Raw genomic sequence first — 23,744 nt, forward strand, 5'->3', positions numbered from 1 at the left:
CTTACTGGAAATGCTTTCAGTAATCTCTCATGATCTTCTGTATTTCTGCTGTATCCGTTGTTACTTTTCCTTTATCATTTCTAATTCTATTGAGTGTTCTCCCGTTTTTTTCTTGATGACTCTAGCTAATGGTTTATCAATTTTGTTTATCTTCTCAAAGAACCAGCTTTTAGTATTATTGATCTTTGCTACTGTTTCCTTCATTTCGTTTTAATTTATTTCTGATCTGATCTTTATGCTTTCTTTCCTTCTGCTAACTTTGGGTGTGTTTTTTTGTTCTTCTTTCTCTAATTGCTTTAGGTGCAAGTTTATTTTAGATGTTTCCTATTTCTTAACGTAGGATTGTGTTGCTATAAACTTCCCTCTTAGAACTGCTTTTGCTGCTTACCATAGGTTTTGGGTCATCGTGTCTGCACTGTCATTTTTTTCTAGGTATTTTTTGATCTCCCTTTTGATTTCTTCAGTGATCACTTGGTTATTAAGTAGTGTATTGTTTAGCCTCCATGTGTTTGTATTTCTTACAGATATTTTCCTGTAATTGATATCTTATCTCATAGCATTGTGGTCCAAAAAGATACTTGATATGATTTCAAATCTCTTAAATTTACCAAGGCATGATTTGTGACCCAAGATATGATCTATGCTGGAGAATGTTCCACGAGCACTTCAGAAAAATGTGTATTCTGTTGTTTTTGGATGGAATGTCTTATAAATATCAATTAAGTCCATCTTGTTTAATGTGTCATTTAAAGCTTGTGTTTCCTTATTTAGTTTCATTTTGGAGGATCTGTCCATTGGTGCAAGTTGAATGTTAAAGTCCTCTACTATTATTGTGTTACTGTCTATTTCCCCTTTTATGGCTGTTAACATTTGCCTTATGTATTGAGGTGCTCCTCTGTTTGGTACATAGATATTTACAATTGTTATATCTTCTTCTTGGATCAATCCCTTGATCATTATGTAGTGTCCTTCTTTATCTCTTGTAATAGTCTTTATTTTAAAGTCTATTTTGTCTGATATGAAAATTGCTACTCCAGCTTTCTTTTGATTTCTATTTGCATGGAATATCTTTTTCCATTCTCTCACTTTCAATCTGTATGTGTCCGTAGGTCTTAAGTGGGTCTCTTGTAGAGAGCATATACATGGGTCTTGTTTTTGTATCCATTTAGCCAATCTGTGTTTTTTGATGGGAACATTTAGACCGTTTACACTTAAGGTAATTATCGATATGTGTGTTCCTATTCCAATTTTCTTAATTTTTCTGGGTACGTTAATGTAGGTATTTTCCTTCTGTTTTGTTTCTTGCCTAGAGAAGTTCCTTTAGTATTTGTTGTAAAGCTAGTTTGGTGGTGCTGTACCCTCTCAGGTTTTGCTTGTCTCTAAAGATTTTAATTTCTCCACCAAATCTGAATGAGATCCTTGCTGGGTAGAGTAATTTTGGCTGTAGGCTTTTCTCCTTCATCACTTTAAATATGTCCTGCCAGTCCCTTCTGGCTTGCAGAGTTTCTGTTGAAAGATCAGCTGTTAACCTTATGGGGATTCCCTTGTGTTTTATTTGCTGTTTTTCCCTTGTTGCTTTTAATATGTTTCTTTGTATTTAATTTTTGAAAGTTTGATTAATATATGTCTTGGCTTCTTTCTCCTTGGATTCATCCTGTATGGGACTCTCTGTTCTTCCTGGACTTGATTAACTATTTCCTTTCCCATATTAGGGAAGTTTTCAACTATAATCTCTTCAAATATTTTCTCAGTCCTTTTCTTTTTCTCTTCTTCTTCTGAAACCCCTATAATTCAAATGTTGGTGCATTTAATGTTGTCCCAGAGGTCTCTGAAACTGTCCTCAGTTCTTTTTATTCTTTCTTCTTTATTCTGCTCTGCAGTAGTTATTTCCAATATTTTATCTTCCAGGTCACTTATCCATTTTTCGGCCTCAGTTATTCTGCTATTGATCTCATCTACAGTATTTTTAATTTCATTTATTGTGTTGTTCATCATTGTTTGTTTCATCTTTTTTTATTCTATGTCCTTGTTATATATTTCTTGCATTTTTTCTATTCTATTTCCAAGATTTTTGATCATCTTTACTATCGTTATTCTGAATTCTTTTTCAGGTAGATTGCCTATTTCCTCTTCATTTGTTAGGTCTGGTGGGTTTTTACCTTGCTCCTTCGTCTGCTGTGTGTATTCCTGTCTTCTCGTTTTGCTTATCTCCTATGTTTGGGGTCTCCTTCTTGCAGGCTGCAGGTTCGTAGTTCACATTGTTTTTGGTGTCTGTCCCCAGTGACTAAGGTTGGTTCAGTGAGTTGCATAGGCTTCCTGGTAGAGGGGACTACTGCCTGTGTTCTGGTGGATGAGACTACTGCCTGTGTTCTGGTGGAAGAGGCTGTATCTTGTCTTTCTCGTGGGCAGGTCCACGTCTGCTGGTGTGTTTTGGGGTGTCTGTGGACTTATTATGATTTTAGGCAGCCTCTCTGCTAATGGGTGGGGTTGTGTTCCTGTCTTGCTAGTTGTTTGGAATAGGGTGAACAGCACTGTAGCTTGCTGGTCATTGAGTGAAGCTGGGTGCTGGTGTTGAGATGGAGAGCTCTGGGAGATTTTCACCATTTGATACTATGTGGAGCTGGGAGGTCTCTTGTGGACCAGTGTCCCGAAGTTGGCTCTCCCACCTCAGAGGCACAGCACTGACTCCTGGCTGCCACACCAAGAGCCTTTCATCCACACGGCTCAGAATAAAGGGAGAAGAAGTGGAAAGAAAAAATTAGTAGAAGTAGAAAGAAAGAAAGATAGAAAGAAAGAAGGAAGGAAAGAAAGGAGGGAGGGATGGAGGGAGGGAGGGATGAAGGAAGGAAGGAAGGAAGGAGGGAAGGAAGGAAAAGAAGAAAGAAAGAAAGAAGATAAAGTAAAATAAAATAAGATAAAATATAATAAAGTTATTAAAATAAAAATAATTATTAAGAAAAGAATATTAAGGGAAAAAAAAAAAGGACAGATAGATCCCTAGGACAAATTGTGGAAGCAAAGCTATACAGACAGTATCTCACACGGAAGCATACACATACATACAAACAAAAAGAGGAAAAGTGGAAAAATAATAAATCTTGCTCTCAAATTCCAACTCTTCAATTCGGGATGATTAGCTGTCTATTCATGTATTCCACAGATGCAGGGTACATCAAGTTGTTTGTGGAACTTTAATCCGTTGCATCTGAGGCTGCTGGGAGAGATTTCCCTTTGTCTTCTTTGTTCTCACATCTCCCAGGGGCTCAGATTTGGATTTGGCCCCGCCTCTGCATGTAGGTCACCGGTGGGCGTCTGTTCTTCGCTCAGACTGGACGGGGTTAAAAGAGCCACTGATTCGGGGATTCTGGCTCACTCAGGCTGGGGGGAGGGAGGGGCATGGTGTGTGGGGTGATCCTGTGGTGGCAGAGACCTGCGTGATGTTGCACCAGCCTGAGGTGCACCATGCGTTCTCCCTGGGAAGTTGTCCCTGTATCCCGGGATCCTGGCAGTCGTGGGTTGCACAGGCTCCCCGGAAGCGGGGTGTGGATAGTGACCTGTGCTTGCACACAGGCTTCTTGTTGGTGGCAACAGCAGCCTTAGTGTCTCATGCCCATCTCTGAGGTCCACGCTTTTAGCCGCGGCTTGCACTCATCTCTGGAGCTCCTTTAAGCAGCACTCTTAATTCCCTCTCCTCGTGCACCAGGAAACAAAGAGGGAAGAAAAAGTCTCTTGCTTCTCTGGCAGGTCCAGACTTTTCCCCGGACTCCCTCCTGGCTAGCCGTGGTGCACTAACCCCCTGCAGGCTGTGTTTGCACCGCCAACACTAGTCCTCTCCCTGTGCTCTGACCGAAGCCGGAGCCTCAGTTCCCAGTCCCGCCTGCCCCGGCAGGTGAGCAGACAAGACTCTCGGGCTGGTGTGTGCCGGTCGGCACTGATCCTCTGTGCGGGAATCTCTCCACTTTTCCCTCCGCACCCCTGTTGCTGTGCTCTCCTCCACAGCTCCAAAGCTTTCCCTCTCCACCACCCACAGTCTCTTCCCGTGAAGCGGCTTCCTAGTGTGTGGAAACCTTTCCTCCTTCAAAGCTCCCTCCCACTGTTGCAGGTCCCATTCCTATCCTTTTGTCTCTCTTTATTCTTTTTTCTTTTGCCCTACCCAGGTACGTGGGGAGTTTCTTCCTTTTGGGAGGTCTGTGTTCTTCTGCCAGCGTTCAGTAGGTGTTCTGTAGGAGTTGTTCCACGTTTAGAGGTACTTCTGGTGTATCTGTGGGGAGGAAGGTAATCTCCGCGTTTTACTCTTCCGCCATCTTCCCCTCGTCTTATTGTGTCTTTTAAAGTTTGTGTTTCCTTTTTTATATTCTGTTTCAATGATCTGTCCATTGGAGTAATTGAGGTGTTAAAGTCCCCTACTATTTTGTATTACTGTCGATTTCCCCTTTTATGGCTGTTAACATTTGCCTTATGTATTGAGGTGCTCCTATGTTGGGTGCATATATATTTATAATTGTGATATCTTCTTGTTGGATTAATCCCTTGATCATTATGTAGTGCTGTCTCTTGTCTCTTGTAATAGTCTTTATTTTTAATTATATTTTTTCTGTTATGAGTATTGGTACTCTGGCTCTCTTTTTATTTCCATTTGCATGGAATATATTTTTCTATCCCCTCACTTTCAGTCTGTTTGGGTGCCTAAGGCTGAAGTTCATCTCTTGTAGACAGCATATATACAGGTTTTAGTTTTTATTCATTCAGCCAGTCTGTGTCTTTTGGTTGGGAAATTTAATTGATTTACATTTAAGGTAATTATTGATATGTATGTTCCTATTACCCTTTTCTTAATTATTTTGGGTTTATTTTTGTAGGTCTTTTCCTTCCCTTGTGTTACCTTCCTAGAGAAGTTCCTTTAACATTTGTTGTAAAGTTGTTTTGTGGTGCTGAATTCTCCTAACTTTTGCTTGCCTGTAAAGCTTTTGATCTCTCTGTTGAATCTAAATGAGATACTTGCTGGGTAGGGTACTCTTGGTTGTAGGTTTTTCCCTTTGATCACTTTAAATATATGTTGCCCCTCCCTTCTGGCATGTAGAGTTTTGCTGACAAATCAGCTGTTAACCTTATTGGGATTCTCTTTTATGTTGTTTGTTGGTTTTCCCTTGCTGCTTTTAGTATTTTTAATTTGTGTTTAATTTTTGTTAGTTTGACTAATATATGTCTCAACATGGTTCTCCTTGGGTTTTTCCAGTTTGAGCCTCTCTGTGCTTCCTGGACTTGATTGACTATTTCCTTTCCCATGTTGGGGAATTTTCCACTATAATCTCTTCAAATATTTTCTCCGACTCTTTCTTTTTGTCTTCTTCTTCTTGGATGCCTATAATTCGAATGTTGGCATTCTTAATGTTGTCCCAGAAGTCTCTGAAGCTGTCCTCAAATCTTTCATTCTTTTTTTCTTTCTTCTTCTCTGTGGCAGTTATTTCCAACATTCTATCTTCTAGCTCACTTATCTGTTCTTCTGCCTCAGTTATTCTGCTATTGATTACTTCTAGAGTATTTTTAATTTCAGTTATTGTGTTGTTCATTACAGGTTTTCTCTTTAGTTCTTCTAGGTCCTTGTTAAAAGTTTATTGTGTTTTCTCTATTGTGTTTCCGAGGTTTTGGGTCATCTTTACCATCATTACTCTGAATTCTTTTTCAGGTAGGTATTTGGCTTAATTTTCTTTTTTATTGGAGTATGGTAGAAAGGAACTTGTTTACAAAACAGAAGTAGAATCATGGATGTAGAAATCAAACTTATGTTTACCAGGGTATAAGTGTGGGGAGGGACAAATTGAGAGATTGGAACTTACATATACACACTACTATATATAAGATTGATAACAAATGAGAACCAGCTGTATTGCACAGGGAACTCTACTCAGTACTCTGTAATTGGCTTTTATTTATGGTTTACCATAGATCACATAGTGTTCACTCTTTTCCATTCTTTCTCTTTTTTTTCTTATTTCTACCCCACCTATTCTTTCTTCTATTTTGTCCATGCTTATATTGATATTCTATTTTGCATTCTTCATTTCGTTCATTGAATTCTTCAGCTCCAGAATTTCTCTTCAGTTCTATTTTATGATTTTTATATCTTTGTTAGATTTCTCATTGTGATCATGTACTACTTTCCTGATTTTATTAAATTGACTTTGTGTTCTTGTAGCTCATTGAGTTTCCTTAAAAAAACTCTTTGGAATTCTTTACTATGTAAAACATAGATTTCTATGTTTTTGGATTTGTTTAGTGGAAGATTATTGTGATTTTTGGTGTTTTCATATTTACTTGATATTTCATGCTTCTTGGAATTTTGCATGACTGTCTTTACATTTGATGTAGCAGTCTTCTCTTTCAATTTTTCCTGTTTTCAGGATAGAAATATCTTTAGTCCGTCCTGATATAGAGTGTGAGGGTTTCTCTAACCTTCTATAGATACAACTACTCCACTTTCCTTGCTCCTTCTTGTGGCAGAAGTCTTAAGCTTGTATGTCTTTTCTCTATCCTATAACACACCAGGCTAGCTGTTAATAGTCTTTCTTTTATTTTCCTGAAGGTGGTTCTACAGTTTGAGTTTTTGATTTCTCCTTGCCTCCTTTCTGCATGTGCTCCTATCTATCAGAGCTTCTTCTCACTACCATCCTTGGAAATGAGCACAAGAAGCTGGCTACAGAGAAGGGGAAAGTGTGGACTTGGCATGTGATGCACTAGAGATGCCCACAGGCCAGTTGAGGGGAGCCACAGATGAAGCTTTCCCTGTGGCTCATATCAGGCTTCTTGATGGAGTCCAGAATGCAATCAGCAGGAACCGTTAATGCCCTCCAATAATATATGTGCTCTCCTGATTGGCTACCTTACCTCAGTCTTGAAGCTCCCAATTTTATACTCTGGATGCTGCAAGAGAGGGAAATAAATTTCTATGACAGTGTCCAGCACAGGTGAGAACGTCAACGGTTTACTCACTTACTCTCTTTCTCCCATGAAGAAGTCATCTCATTTAGCCCTAAGGTGAGCTACCTTTGGCCAGGTGTGATGCTTGCAAAGTCAAGCTTGTCACTTTTACCCACTCTAATGCATCAAAACTTATATATATATATATATATATATATATATATATATATATATATATATATATATATATAGTTCCAATGGAGTGTTGACACTTTTCCTCTGGAAAACTGGACCTCTGAAAAAGCTTTTTCATCTATAGATGACTGCCCAAGTCATTTTCTGCAGGCACTCCCAGACACACTCAAGAGAGCCCAAAATTAATTCATGGTTTCCTATAGGTTCAACAGCTGCTAATGAAGTCTGTATGCCTATTACCCAATACACAGGAGGGTGAGACTCCTCCCAGTCCATTGGCATATGATGGTGGTTCCCATAACTCTCACAGAGGCACTTACACTCATGGACGGATGTCAATTTTATGTTGCTGAAGAGGAGACAGAAATAAGGGAGGTTTTATGCCACCATGATGCTGACATCACCCCTGCCAAGATCATTACTATTTGTTCCCACTTCTCCTTCTCATTGGCACTACATTTGTTTAAGCTGTAATCATTTCTTGTTTGGAATTCTGCAACAGCCTCCTAAATAAATCCTTATGCCCAGTTTTCCTTATCTTTAGTTCACTCTTAGAATTGCAGTCTGAGTGATGTATCTAATCCAATCATGGAAATCCCCTCCAGTGTCTCTTTAATAATATACAGGCTAAAGTCTAAACTCCTTAGAATGGCATACAAAGCCATTCATGTTCTGTAAGCATACTTCCACTTTAGGATCATATTAAGACACTGCTTTCACACTTCAGGCACCAGCTACTATGAATTATTTAACAATCTCCACACACCATGCCCTCTCTCTGATTCATGCTTCTGCACAAGCCAGTGTAATGCTTCACCCACCTAATATATATCTTTAATGCTTTCTTTAATATATTCAGGTTTCCTTCTGGGAAACCATCCCTGAAATATTCCCTTACAGTGCACTCTCTTAATCTGAGTTAAATGCTCCTCCTCTGTGCTTTCTTCTAACATAGCACTTATAACAATAAATTATAAATATCTCTCCCTTGCAGTAGATTTTGAGCTTTTTGGGTGAACTGACTTGTTATCTTTGTCTTTATATTTCCAAGGCATAGCACAATAGTTGGCAAATAGTTGATACTGAATATATTTTTGTTAAATAAATATATGCTCAAGATATTGGAAAGTGAAGAGGAAAAGTTTAATCCAAATGCCAATGTCCTCATGAAATGTGGAGAAATATTCTGTAATTTAGTAGTTAAGCTTAAGATTATGCTAAGAGTGATATAACCAACTAGAATGATACTTACAAGTGAATCATACTTAATTGTCTAAAAACATTCACATAAAGCAATGGTATGCAAAATTCCTTGGGCATTAGATCACTTGAGATGTGGACTTTACAAATATAACTACATGGGTTTTAGTCACAGAGATTCAGTTTCAAATGTTCTGGAATGAGACCCAGATATCAGTATTTTGTGAAGTTTCTGAGTAATTTTAAGAGACGGTGTATTTGTTTGCTAGGTCTGCCATAAAAAAGGACTATAGGCTTGGTGGCTTAAATAACAGGAAATATTTTTTTTTGCACAATTACAAAGCTACAAGTCCAAGGTCAAAGTACAAGCAAGTTTGGTTTCTTGTGAGGTCTCTCTTCTTCTATAGCAAAAGTCATTTCTCATTGTGCCTTCACATGGTCTTTTCCCTGTGTTTGCACAAAGTGTCTCTTTATATGTACAAATTTCCTCTTACTATAAGAACACCTGTCAAGTGGAATTAGGGCCATCCCAATGGCCTCATTTTAACTTAATCACATCTTTAAAGACCTTATGTCTAAATATAGTCACATTCTGAAATACTGGGTTATGGCTTCAATAGGTTAATTTTTTAGAGACACAGTTCAGCCCATAACAGGCATCCAATTAAGAGGGTAATCATTATTCTCTTTTCTGTTTTTTTAACAGATTTATTGAGATTTAATTAACATGCAACATACTGCACATATTGAAATTGTACAATTTAATGAATTTTGAGGTAAGCATATATTTGTTAAATCATCAACTCAATCAAGATAGTGAATGTATTGATAACTCCCAACAGCTTCCTTTTGTCACTTTGTAATCTATCCCTTCTCCACTCCTCCATACTTCCAGGCAACCACTGATCTGCATTCTATTACTATAAGTTACTTTGCATTTTCTAGAATTGTATTTAAAGTTTGTCAAATATTATGCACATTTTATCTGATGTTACACATGTGAATAGTTCATTCCATTTTAAAATGGGAAGGAGTCAAAATAGACATTTTCCAAAGAAGTCATGAAAATGGTCAACAGACACATGAAAAGATGCTCAACATCACTAATCATCAGAGAAGTACAAATAATAGCACAATGAAATATCACTTCACACCTGTTAGAATGGCTATCATCAAGAAGACAAGAAACAACAGGTGGAGGAGCTGGGAAGATGGCGGAAGAGTAAGACGCGGAGATCACCTTCCTCCCCACAGATACATCAGAAAAACATCTGCACATGGAACAACTCCTACAGAACACCCGCTGAATGCTGGCAGAAGACCTCAAATATCCCAAAATGCAAGAAACTCCCCCATGTAACTGGGTAGGGCAAAGAAAAATAAAAAAAACAGAGACAAAAGAACAGGGACGGGACCGGCACCAGTGGGAGGGAGCCGTGAAGGAGGAAAGGTGTCCACACACTAGGAAGACCCTTCGGGTGGCGGAGGGGGAAACCTTCGGAGGTGGGGAGGAGACTGCAGAAACAAGGGTGCAGAGGGCAAAGCAGAGAGATTCCTGCAGAGAGGATCAGTGCCAACCGGTACTCACCAGCCCAAGAGGCTTGTCTGCTCACCCGCTGGGACGGGCAGGGGCTGGGAGCTGAGATTTGGGCTTCGGTCAGATCCTAGGGAAAGGACTGGTGGTGTGAACACAGCCTGAAGGGGTTAGTGCACCACGGCAAGCCGGGAGGGAGTCCAGGGAAATAGCTGGACCTGCCGAAGAGGCAAGAGACTTTTTCTTCCCTTTTTGTTTCCTGGTGCACGAGGAGAGGGGATTAAGAGTGCTGCTTAAAGGAGCTCCAGAGATGGGAGCAAGCTGCAGCTATCACCGTGGACCCCAGACACGGGGATGAGATGCTAAGGCCGCTGCTTCCACCACCAAGAAGCCTGTGTGCGAGCACAGGTCACTCTCTACACCTCCCCACCCGGGAACCTGTACAGCAGGCCACTGCCAGGGTCCCGTGATCCAGGGACAACTTCCTTGGGAAAACGCACAGCATGCCCCAGGCTGGTGCAATGTCACACCAGTCTCTGCTCCCACAGGCTCGCCCTGCACTCCATGCCCCTCCCTCCCCAGGGCCTGAGTGAGCCAGAGACCCTGAAACAGCTGCTCTTTAACCTCGTCCTGTCTGAGGGAAGAACAGACGCCCTCAGGCAACCTACACGCAAAGGCGGGGCTAAATCCAAAGCTGAACGCCAGGAGCTGTGCAAACAAAGAAGAGAAAGGGAAATTTCTCCAAGCAGCTTCTGGAGTACAGGATTAAATCTCCACAATTAACTTTCATGTACCCTGCATCGGTGGAAAACCTGAATAGACAACGAAACATCCCAAATTGAGGAGATGGACTTTGAGAGCAAGATATATTATTTTTTCCACTTTTGCTCTTTTTGTTAGTGTGTATGTGCATGCTTCTGTGTGAGATTTCGTCTGTATAGCTTTGCTTTCACCATTTGTCCTAGGGTTCTGTGCATCCATTGTTTTTTTTTACTTAAAAATATTTTTTCTTAATAATTATTTTTTATTGTAATAACTTTATTTATGTTATTATACTTTATTTTATTTTATCCTCTTTCTTTGTTTCTACATTTTCTCCCTTTTATTCTGAGCTGTGTGGATGAAATGCTCTTGGTGCTTTAGGCAGGAAACAGTGCTGTGCCTCTGAGGTAGGAGAGCCAACTTCAGGACACTGGTCCACAAGAGACATCCCAGCTCCATGAAATATCAAACAGTGAAAATCTCCCAGAGATCTCCATCTCAACGCAAGCACCCAGCTTCACTCAACGACCAGCAAGCTACAGTGCTGGACACCCTATGCCAAACAACTAGCAAGAAAGGAACACAAAACCACCCATTAGCAGAGAGGTTGCCTAAAATCATAATAAGGCCACAGACACCCCAAAACACACCACCAGATGTGGACATGCCCACCAAAAAGGTAAGGTCCAGCCTCATCCACCAGAACACAGGAATTGGTCCCCTCCACCAGGAAGCCTACAAAATCCACTGAACCAAATTTAGCCACTGGAGTCAGATACCAAAAACAATGGGAACTACGAACTTGCAGCCTGCAAAAAGGAGACCCCAAACACAGTAAGATAAGCAAAATGAGAAGACAGAAAAACACACAGCAGACGAAGGAGCAACATAAAAACCTACCTGACCTAACAAATGAAGAGGAAATAGGTAGTCTACCTGAAAAACAATTCAGAATAATGATAGTAAACATGATCCAAAATCTTGGAAAGAGAATAGAGAAAATGCAAGAAACTTTTAACAAGGACCTAGAAGAACTAAAGAGGAAAGAAGCAACAATGAACAACACAATAAATGAAATTAAAAATACTCTAGATGGTATCAATAACAGAATAACTGAGGCAGAAAAACGGATAAGTGACATAGAAGATAAAATAGTGGAAATAACTACTGCAGAGTAGAATAAAGAAAAAGAATGAAAAGAACCGAGGACTGTCTCAGAGACCTGTGGGACAACATTAAACACACCAACATTTGAATTATAGGGGTCCCAGAAGAAGAAGAGAAAAAGAAAGGGACTGAGAAAATATTTGAAGAGATTATAGTTGAACACTACCCTAATATGGGAAAGGACATAGTTAATCAAGTCCAGGAAGCACAGAGAGTCCCATACTGGATAAATCCAAGGAGCAACATGCTAAGACACATATTAATCAAACTGTCAAAAATTAAATACAAAGAAAATATATTAAAAGCAGCAAGGGAAAAAAAAAAAACAAATAACACACAAGGAAATCCCCATAAGGTTAGCAGCTGACCTTTCAGAAGAAACTCTGCAAGCCAGAAGGGAGTGGCAGGACATATTTAAAGTGATGAAGGAGAAAAGACTACAACCAAAATTATTCTACCCAGCAAGGACCTCATTCAGATTTGATGGAGAAATTAAAAACTTTACAGACAAACCAAAGCTGAGAGAGTTCAGCACCACCAAACCAGCTTTACAACAAATGCTAAAGGAATTTCTCTGCTCAAGAAACACAAGAGAAGGAAAACAACTACCATACCAAATGCAAAACAATTAAGAAAATGGGAATAGGAACATACATATCAATAATTACCTTAGGGCTTCCCTGGTGGCACAGTGGTTGAGAGTCCGCCTGATGATGCAGGGGACACAGGTTCGTGTCCCAGTCCGGGATGACCCCACATGCCACGGAGCGGCTGGGCCCGTGAGCCATGGCCACTAAGCCTGCACGTTCGGAGCCTGTGCTCCTCAATGGGAGAGGCCACAACAGTGAGAGGCCCGCGTAACACCAAAAAAAAAAAAAATATTACCTTACATGTAGCTGGATTAAATGCTTCCACCAAAAGACACAGACTGCCTGAATGGATACAAAAGCAAGAACAATATATATGCTGTCTACTAGAGACCAACTTCAGACCTAGAGACTCATACAGACTGAAAGTTTGGGGATGGAAAAATATATTTCATGCAAATGGAAACCGAAAGAAAGCTAGAGTAGCAATTCTCATATCAGACAAAATAGACTTTAAAATAAAGAGTATTAAAAGAGACAAAGAAGGACACTACATAATGATCAAGGGATTGATTCAAGAAGATATAACAATTGTAAATATTTATGCACCCAACATAGGAGCACCACAATATATAAAGCAAATACTAACAGCCATAAAAGGGGAAATCAACAAAAGCACATTCATAGTAGGGGACTTTCACACCCCACTTTCACCAATGGACAGATTATGCAACATGAAAATAAATAAGGAAACACAAGCTTTAAGTGATACATTAAAAAATATGGACTTAATTGATATTTATAGGACATTCCATCCAGAAACAACAGAATACACATTTTTCTCAGGTGCTTATGGATCATACTACAGGACAGAACATACCTGGGGTCACAAATCAAGCCTTCATAAATTTAAGAAAATTGAAAATATATCAAGTACCTTTTCCTACCACAATGCTATGAGACTAGATACCAATTACAGGAAAAGATCTGTAAAATATAAAAACACATGGAGGCTAACCAATACATTAATTAATAACGAAGTGATCACTGAAGAAATCAAAGAGGAAATTTTAAAAAAAACTAGAAAAAAGTGACAATGCAGACACAATGACCCAAAACCTACAGGATGCAGCAAAAGCAGTTCTAAGAGGGAAGATTATAGCAATACCAGCGTACCTTAAGAAACAGGAAACATCTCGAATAACCAACTTAACCTTGCACCTAAAGCATTTAGAGAAAGAAGAACAAGAAAACCCCAAAGTTAGCAGAAGGAACAAATCATAGAGATCAGATCAGAAATAAATGAAAAAGAAATGAAGGAAACTATAGCAAATATCAATAAAACTAAAACCTGGTTCTTTGAGAAGATAAACAAAATTGATAAACTGGGGCTTCCCTGGTGGCGCAGTGGTTGAGAGTCTGCCTGCCGATGCAGGGGACACGGGTTCATGCCCCGGTCTGGGAAGATCCCACGTGCCGTGGAGGGGCTGGGCCTGTGAACCATGGCCGCTGAGCCTGCGCGTCCAGAGCCTGTGCTCCGCAACGGGAGAGGCCGCAACAGTGAGAGGCCCGCGTACCGCAAAAAAAAAAAAAAAAAAAAAAAAATTGATAAACCATTAGCAAGACTCATCAAGAAAAAAAGGGAGAAAACTCAAATCAATAGAATTAGAAATGGAAAAGGAGAAGAAACAACTGACACTGCAAAAATACAAAAGATCATGAGAGATTACTACAAGCAACTCTATGCCAATAAAATGGACAACTTGGAAGAACCGGACAAATTCTTAAAAATGCACAATGGGCCAAGACTGAATCAGGAAGAAATATAAAATATGAACAGACAAATCACAAGCACTGAAATTGAGACTGTGTTTAAAAATCTTCCAACAACAACAACAACAAAAAATCTTCCAAAAGAAAACCCCAGGACCAGATGGCTTCACAGGCGAATTCTATCAAACATTTAGAGAAGAGCTAACACCTATCCTTCTCAAACTCTTCCAAAATATAGCAGAGGGAGGAACACTCCCAAATTCATTCTACGAGGCCACCATCACCCTGATACCAAAAACAGACAAGGATGTCACAAAGAAAGAAAACTACAGGCCAATAACACTGATGAACATAGATGCAAAAATCCGCAACAAAATACTAGTAAACATAATCCAACAGCACATTAAAAGGATCATACACCACGATCAGGTGGGGTTTATTCCAGGAATGCAAGGATTCTTCAATATACGCAAATCAATCAACGTGATTCACCATATTGACAAATTGAAGGAGAAAAACAACATGATCATCTCAATAGATGCAGAGAAAGCTTTTAACAACATTCAACACCATTTATGATAAAAAAACATTGCAGAAAGTAGGTATAGAGGGAAATTTCCTCAACACAATAAAGGCCATATATGACAAACCCACAGCCAACATTGTCTTCATTGGTGAAAAATTAAAAGCATTTCCACTAAGATCAGGAAGAAGACAAGGTTGCCCACTCTCACCATTCTTATTCAACAGAGTTTTGTGAGTTTTAGCCACAGCAATTAGAGAAGAAAAAGAAATAAAAGGAATCCAAATTGGAAACGAAGAAGTAAAGCTGTCACTGTTTGCAGATGACATGGTACTATACATAGAGAATCCTAAAGATGCAACAAGAAAACTACTAGAGCTAATCAATGAATTTGGCAAAGTAGCAGGATACAAAATTAATGCACAGAAATCTCTGGCAATCATATAAACTAATGATGAAAACTCTGAAAGTGAAATCAAGAAAACACTCCCATTTACCATTGCAACAAAAAGAATAAAATGTCTAGGAATAAACCTACCTAAGGAGACAAAAGACCTCTATACGGAAAATTATAAGACTCTGATGAAATAATTTAAAGATGATACAAACAGATGGAGAGATATACCAAGTTCTTGGATTGGAAGAATCAACGTTGTGAAAATGACTCTACTACACAAAGCAATCAACAGATTCAATGCAATCCCTATCAAACTACCACTGGCATTTTTCACAGAACTAGAACAACAAATTTCACAAGTTGTATGGAAACACAAAAGACTCCGAATAGCCAAAGCAATCTTCAGAACTAAAAATGGAGCTGGAGGAATCAGGCTCCCTAACTTCAGACTATACTAGATAGCTACAGTAATCAAGACAGTATGGTACTGGCACAAAAACAGAAATATGGATCAATGGAACAGGATAGAAAGCCCAGAGATAAAACCATGCACATGTGGTCACCTTATCTTTGATAAAGGAGGCAGGAATGTACAGTGGAGAAAGGACAGCCTCTTCAATAAATTGTGTTGGGAAAACTGGACACGTTCATGTAAAAGTATGAGATTAGAACACTCCCTAACACCATACACAAAAATAAGCTCAAAATAGATTTAAGACTTGAATGTAAGGCCAGAAACTATCAAACTCTTAGAGGAAAACATAGGCAGAACACTCTATGACATAAATCACAGCAAGATCCTTTTTGACCCACCTCCTAGAGAAATGGAAATAAATACAAAAATAAACAAATGAGACCTAGTGAAACTTCAAAGGTTTTGCACAGCAACAGAAACCGTAAATGAGACCAAAAGACAACCCTCAGAATGGGAGAAAATATTTGCAAATGAAGCAAGTGACAAAGGATTAATCTCCAATATTTATTAGCAGCTCATGCAGCTCAATATCAAAAAAACAAACAACCCAATCCCAAAATGGGCAGAAGACCTAAATAGACATTTCTCCAAATAAGATATACAGATTGCCAGCAAACAAATGAAAGAATGCTCAACATCATTAATCATTAGGGAAATGCAAATCAAAACTACAATGAGATATCATCTCACACTGGTCAGAATGGCCATCCTCAAAAAATGTAGAAACAATAAATTCTGGAGAGGGTGTGGTGAAAAGGGAACACTCTTGCACTGCTGGTGGGAATATAAATTGATACAGCCACTATGGAGAACAGTATGGAGGTTCCTTAAAATACTACAAATAGAACTACGGTATGTCCCAGCAATCCCACTACTGGGCATATACCCTGAGAAAACCATAATTCAATAAGAGTCATGTACCAAAATGTTCATTGCAGCTCTATTTACAATAGCCAGGACTTGGAAGCAACCTGTGCCCATCATCAGATGGATGGATAAAGAAGATGTGGCACATATATACAATGGAATATTACTCAGCTGCAAAAAGAAACGAAATTGAGATATTTGTAGTGAGGTGGATGGACCTGGAGTGTGTCATACAGAGTGAAATAAGTCAGAAAAAGAAAAACAAATACCATATGCTAACACATATATAAGGAATCTAAGAAAAATCAAAAAGGTCATGAAGAACCTTGGGGTAAGACAGGAATGGAGATGCAGAACTACTAGAGAATGGATTTGAGGATGTCGTGAGGGGGGATCATAGGCTGTGACAAAGTTAGAGAATGCCATGGACATATATACACTACCAAACATAAAATAGAGAGCTGGTGGGAAGCAGCCGCATAGCACAGGGAGGTCAGCTAGGTGCTTTTTGATCACCTGGAGGGGTGGGATGGGTAGGGTGAGAGGGAGGCAGACGCAAGAAGGAGGAGATGTGGGAACATGTGTATATGTATGAGTGATTCACTTTGTTATGAAGCAGCATCTAACACACCATTGTGAAGCAATTATACTCCAGTAAAGAAGTTAAAAAGAAACGAAATCATAGTATGTATATTGTTTTGAAGCTCTGTATTTCGTATATCATAGACATCTTTCTATACAGTAAATAAAGATTTATGTAGTCATTGTTAAAAAAAAAAGAAACTACAGGTGTTGGCAAGTATGTTATAAAAAGGAAATCCTCTACATTTTTGGGAATGCAAATTCGTCCAGCCACTATGGAAAATAATATTTCATAATATTAAAAATGGAATTACCATACAATCTAGCAATTCCACTTCTGGGTATATACATAAAAGAAATGACAACAGGATTTTGACAAAATATATAAATAAATAAACTCCCATGTTTACTGTAGCATTATTCACAATAGGCAAAATATGGAAACAACCAAAATGCCCATCAGAAAATGAATGGATAAAAAAGTTGTAGTGTATATATATATATATATATATATATATATATTATTATACATGTATTATATTATTATACATTATTCAGCCACCAGAAAGGAGGATATCCTTTCATTTGTGACAACATGGATTGCCCTTGAGCACTTCATGTTAAATGAGATATATCAGAGAAAGGCAAGTGCTGTGTAAGGTCGCTTATGTGTAAAATCTAAAAAGTTAAACTTGACAAAAACAGAGTAAAATGCTCATTTTCAGGGGAGGAACAGGATAAGCGTGATGGTGTTTAAGTGTACAAACTTGTAATAAGTAGTAAATAAGCCATAGAGATCTAATACACAGTATAAAGAATATAGACAATAATATTGTACTATAATTATGTAATATAATAAATATCACTACATCAGTAATCATATTACAAAAATAACACACTTTACACCTTAAACATATACAATGTTACATATCAAATTTATTTAATTAAAATATGGTTCATTTATTTTTATTGACAAGTAGATTTCATTGTATGAATATACCACAAATTGTTTACCCATTCACATGTTGTGGTGATGGATACTTGGGTAATTCCCAATTTCAGTTATTACAAATAAAGCTAGTATGAACATTCTCATACAGCTGTGTATGGACATATACATATGTTTTTATTTCTCTTGGGTAATACTTAAGAATGAAATGATCAGATCATATGACAGTGTTTGTTTAACTTTATAAGTGTAAAATTATTTTGCAATCTTTGCCAAGTTCAATGTTAGTAAGATATTTTCCTAGGTTTTCTTCTGGAAGTTTTATAATTTTAGTCCTTACATTTAGTTTTATGGTCCTTTTTGATTTTTGAATATGGTCTGAGATAAAGGTTTAGGTTGTTTATTTTATGTTTTATTTTGTTTTCATATGCATAGTCCATTGTTTCAGCACTATTTCTTGAACAGATTATCCTTTGCCACTTGAATTACCTTAGGACAATTACTGAAAGTCAGTTACTATATATATCTGTGTCTGTTAATGGATTCTCTGTTTCATTGATCTATATGTCTATATTTACATCATTAAGACACTATTCGAGATTACTGTAGTTTTAATATTAGGGAGGTAGTCTAAATCCTCTAACTTTGTTCCTTTTTTTCAAAATTGTTTAACTATTTTAGGTTCTTTGCATCTCCATATAAAATTTAAAACCAGTTTCATGATTTCTGCAAAAAATAAGTGCCTTCTGGCGTTTTAATTGAGATTGCATTGACTCTGTAGATCATTTTGGGGGGGCAATTAATATCCTAACAACACTGAGTTGTCCAATTCATGACCACACACTATTTTTTCACTTATGTTAGTCTCCTTTAATTTCTCTCAGCAAAGTTTTCTAGTCATCATTCCATCATTCTTGCCTATCTTTTATCAAATTTTCTTTTACACTAGCAAAACTCACATATTAACTCTGGTAGCTTTCCTGAAGAGTCTTTAGGAGTTCCTACATAGAAAAACATGACTTATGTGGGAAAAAGGTTTTACTGTCTTCTAATCTATATGTCCTTTGTTTACTTTTCTTGCCTTCTGGCACTGGCTATGACATCCACTACAATATGAAATAAAAGTAAAGAGACTGAAATTTTGTGCCTTGTTTCTGATTTTAGGGAGAAGTTATTCACTCTCTTACAATGAAATATGATGTTAGTTGGAGACTTTTCATAGTTGCCCCTTATCAGGTTGAGAAAATTCCTTTCTATACCCATTTTGCTTAGAAATGTTGATATGAATCGGTGTTTAATTTTGTCAAGTGATTTTTCTGCATTTATCATAACGTTTTTCGTCTGTTAACCTGAATTATATTGTTCAATTTTCTTGAATGTGAAGTTAATTTTGCTTTCATAAGACAAACCCTGCATGGTCATGGTGTGTTGCCATGTTTATATGTATTTGGATTTAATTTACTAGAAATTTGTTATGAATTTTTGTGTCCATAATCATTATGGATATTGGTCTTCAGTTTTAATTTTTTGTACTATCTTTTTCTAGATTGTTTTTTTTTATGAAGGCAATTCTAGCCTGCTAGCCTAATAAAATAAGTTGGGGATTTCCCACTTCTAATTTTTTTTAATTTATTTTATTTTTATTAACATCTTCATTGGGGGATAATTGCTTTACAATGGTGGGTTAGTTTCTGCTTTATAACAAAGTGAATCAGTTATACATACACATATGTTCCCATAGCTCTTCCCTCTTGCAACTCCCTCCCTCCCATCCTCCCTATCAGGCGGTCACAAACCACTGACCTGATATCCCTGCATTTTGTGGCTGCTTTCCACTAGCTTTCTACCTTACGTTTGGTAGTGTATATATGTCCATGCCTCTCTCTCGCTTTGTCACGGCTCACCTTTCCCCCTCCCCATATCCTCAAGTCCGTTCTTCAGTAGGTCTGTGTCTTTATTCCTGTCTTACCCCTAGGTTCTTCATGACATTTTTTCCCCTTAAATTCCATATATATGTGTTAGCATACAGTATTTGTCTTTCTGTTTCTGACTTACTTCACTCTGTATGACAGACTCTAGGTCTACCCACTTCACTACAAATAGCTCAATTTTATTTCTTTTTCTGGATGAGTAATATTCCATTGTATACATGTGCCACATCTTCTTTATCCATTCATCTGATGTGGGCACTTAGGTTGTTTCCATCTCCAGGCTATTGTAAATAGAGCTGCAATGAAGAGTTTGGCACATGAATCTTTTTGAATTATTGTTTTCTCTGGGTATATGCCCAGTAGTGGGATTGCTGGGTCATATGGTTGTTCTATTTGTAGTTTTTTAAGGAACCTCCATACTGTTCCCCATAGTGGCTATACCAATTCACAATCCCACCAGTAGTGCAAGAGGGTTCCCTTTTCTCCACACCCTCTCCAGCATTTATTGTTTCTAGAGTTTTTGAGATGGCCAATCTGACTGGTGTGAGATGATATCTCATTGTAGTTTTGATTTGCATTTCCCTAATGATTAATGATGTTGAGCATTCTTTCATGTGTTTGTTGGCAGTCTGTATATCTTCTTTGGAGAAATGTCTATTTAGGACTTCTGCCCATTTTTGGATTGGGTTGTCTGTTTTTTTGTTACTGAGCTGCTTGGAAATTTTGGAAATTAATCAGTTGTCAGTTGCTTCATTTGCAAATATTTCTTCCCATTCTGAGGGACGTCTTTTGGTCTTGTTTATGGTTTCCTTTGCTGTGCAAAAGCTTTGAAGTTTCATTAGGTCCCATTTGTTTATTTTTGTTTTTATTTCCATTTCTCTAGGAGGTGGGTCTAAAAGGATCTTGCTGTGATTTATGTCATAGAGTGTTCTGCCTATGTTTTCCTCTAAGAATTTGATAGTTTCTGGCCTTACATTTAGGTCTTTAATCCATTTTAAGCTTATTTTTGGGTATGGTGTTAGGGAGTGATCTAATCTCATACTCTTACATTTACCTGTCTAGTTTTCCCAGCACAATCTATTGTAGAGGCTGTCCTTTCTCCACTGTACATTTCTGCCTCCTTTATCAAAGATAAGGTGACCATATGTGCGTGAGTTTATCTCTGCACTTTCTATCCTGTTCCATTGATCTCTTTCTTTTTTTGTGCCAGTACCATACTGTCTTGATTACTGTAGCTTTTTAGTATAGTCTGAAGTCAGGGAGCCTGATTGCTCCAGCTCCGTTTTTCGTTCTCCAAGTTGCTTTGGCTATTCGCGGTCTTTTGTGTTTCCATACAACTTGTGAAATTTGTTGTTCTAGTTCTGTGAAAAATGCCAGTGGTAGTTTGATAGGGATTGCATTGAATCTGTTGATTGCTTTGGGTAGTAGAGTCATTTTCACAATGTTGATTCCTCCAATCCAAAACATGGTATATCTCTCCATCTATTTGTATCATCTTCAATTTCTTTCATCAGTGACATAATTTTCGGCACACAGGTCTTTTGTCTCCTTAAGTAGGTTTATTCCTAGATATTTTATTCTTTATTTTGCAATGGGAAACGGGAGTATTTTCTTGATTTCACTTTCAGATTTTACATCATTAGTGTATAGGAATGCAAGAGATTTCTGTGCATTAATTTTGTATCTTGCACCTTTACCAAATTCATTGATTAGCTCTAGTAGTTTTCCGGTAGCATCTTTAGGATTTTCTATGTATAGTATCATGTCATCTGCAAACAGTGACAGCTTTATTTCTCTTCCAATTTGGATTCTTTTTATTTCATTTTCTTCTCTGATTGCCCTGGCTAAAACTTCCAAATCTATGTTGAATAAGAGTGGTGAGATTTGGCAACCTTGTCTTGTTCCTGATCTTAGTGGAAATGCTTTCAGTTTTTCACCATTGAGGATGATGTTGGCTGTGGGTTTGTCATATATGGCCTTTATTTTTCTGAGGAAGTTTCCCTCTATGCGTACTCTGTGCAGGGTTTTTATCATAAATGGGAGTAGAATTTTGTCAAAAGCTTTCTCTGCATCTATTGAGATGATCATATGTTTTTTTCCCTCATTTTGTTAGTATGGTGTATCACATTGATTGATTTGTGTATATTGAAGAATTCTTGCATTACTGGAATAAACCCTATTTGATCATGGTGTATGATCCTTTTAATGTGCTGTTGGTTTCTGTTTGCTAGTATTCTGTTGAGGATTTTTGGATCTATGTTCATCAATGATATTGGCCTGTAGCTTTCTTTCTTTGTGACATCCTTGTCTGGTTTTGGTATCAAGGTGATGGTGGCCTCGTAAAATGAATTTGGGAGTGTTCCTCCCTCTGCTATATTTTGGAAGAGTTTGAGAAGGATAGGTGTTAGCTCTTCTCTAAATGTTTGATAGAATTCGCCTGTGAAGCCATCAGGTCCTGGGCTTTTGTTTGTTGGAAGATTTTTAATCACAGTTTCAACTTCAGTGCTTGTGATTGGTCTGATCATATTTTCTATTTTTTCCTGATTCAGAGTTGGTAGGTTGTGCATTTCTAAGAATTTGTCCATTTCTTCCAGGCTGACCATTTTGTTGTCATAGAGTTGCTTGTAGTAATCTCTCATGATCTGTTGTATTTCTGCAGTGTCAGTTGTTACTTCTCCTTTTTCATTTCTAATTCTATTGATTTGAGTCTTCTCCCTTTTTTTCTTTATGAGTCTGGCTAATGGTTTATCTATTTTGTTTATCTTCTCAAAGAACCAGCTTTTAGATTTATTGATCTTTGCTATTGTTTCCTTCATTTCTTTTTCATTTATTTCTGATCTGATCTTTATGATTTCTTTCCTTCTGCTAACTTCGGGGGTTTTTTTCTTCTTCTTTCTCTAAATGCTTTAGGTGCATGGTTAGGTTCTTCATTCGAGATGTTACCTGCTTCTTAAGGTGGGCTTGTAGTGCTATAAACTTCTCTCTTAGAACTGCTTTTTCTGCATCCCATAGGTTTTGGGTCATCGTGTCTCCATTCTCATTTGTTTCTAGGTATTTTTTGATTTCCTCTTTGATTTCTTCAGTGATCATTTCGTTATTAAGTAGTGTATTGTTTAGCCTCCATGTGTTTGTATTTTTTACAGATCTTTTCCTGTAATTGATATCTAGTCTTATGTCATTGTGGTCAGAAAAGATACTTGATACAATTTCAATTTTCTTAAATTGGCCAAGGCTTGATTTGTGACACAAGATATGACCTATCCTGGAGAATGTTCCATGAGCACTTAAGAAAAATGTGTATTCTGTTGTTTTTGGATGGAGTGTCCTAAAAATATCAATTAAGTCCATCTTGTTTAATGTATCATTTAAAGCTTGTGTTTCCTTATTTATATTCATTTTGAATGATCTGTCCATTGGTGAAAATGGGGTGTTAAAGTCCCCTACTATGAATGTGTCACTGTCAATTTCCCCTTTTATGGCTCTTAGTATTTGCCTTATGTATTGAGGTGCTCCTATGTTGGGTGCATAAATATTTACAATAGTTATATCTTCTTGGATTCATCCCGTGATCATTATGTAGTGTCCTTCTTTGTCTCTTCTAAAAGTCTTTATTTTAAATCCTATTTTGTCTGATATGAGAATTGCTACTCCAGGTTTCTTTTGGTTTCCATTTGCATGGAATATCATTTTCCATCCCCTTTCAGTTTGTATGTGTCTCTAGGTCTGAAGTGGGTCTCTTGTAGACAGCATATATATGGGTCTTTTTTTTGTATCCATTCAGCTAATCTGTGTCTTTTGGTGGGAGCATTTAGTCCATTTACATTTAAGGTAATTATCGATATGTGTGTTCCTATCCCATTTTCTAAATTGTTTTGAGTTTGTTA

Source organism: Globicephala melas, chromosome X (assembly GCF_963455315.2).
Source record: "Globicephala melas chromosome X, mGloMel1.2, whole genome shotgun sequence".
NCBI classification, from domain to species: Eukaryota; Metazoa; Chordata; class Mammalia; order Artiodactyla; family Delphinidae; genus Globicephala; species Globicephala melas.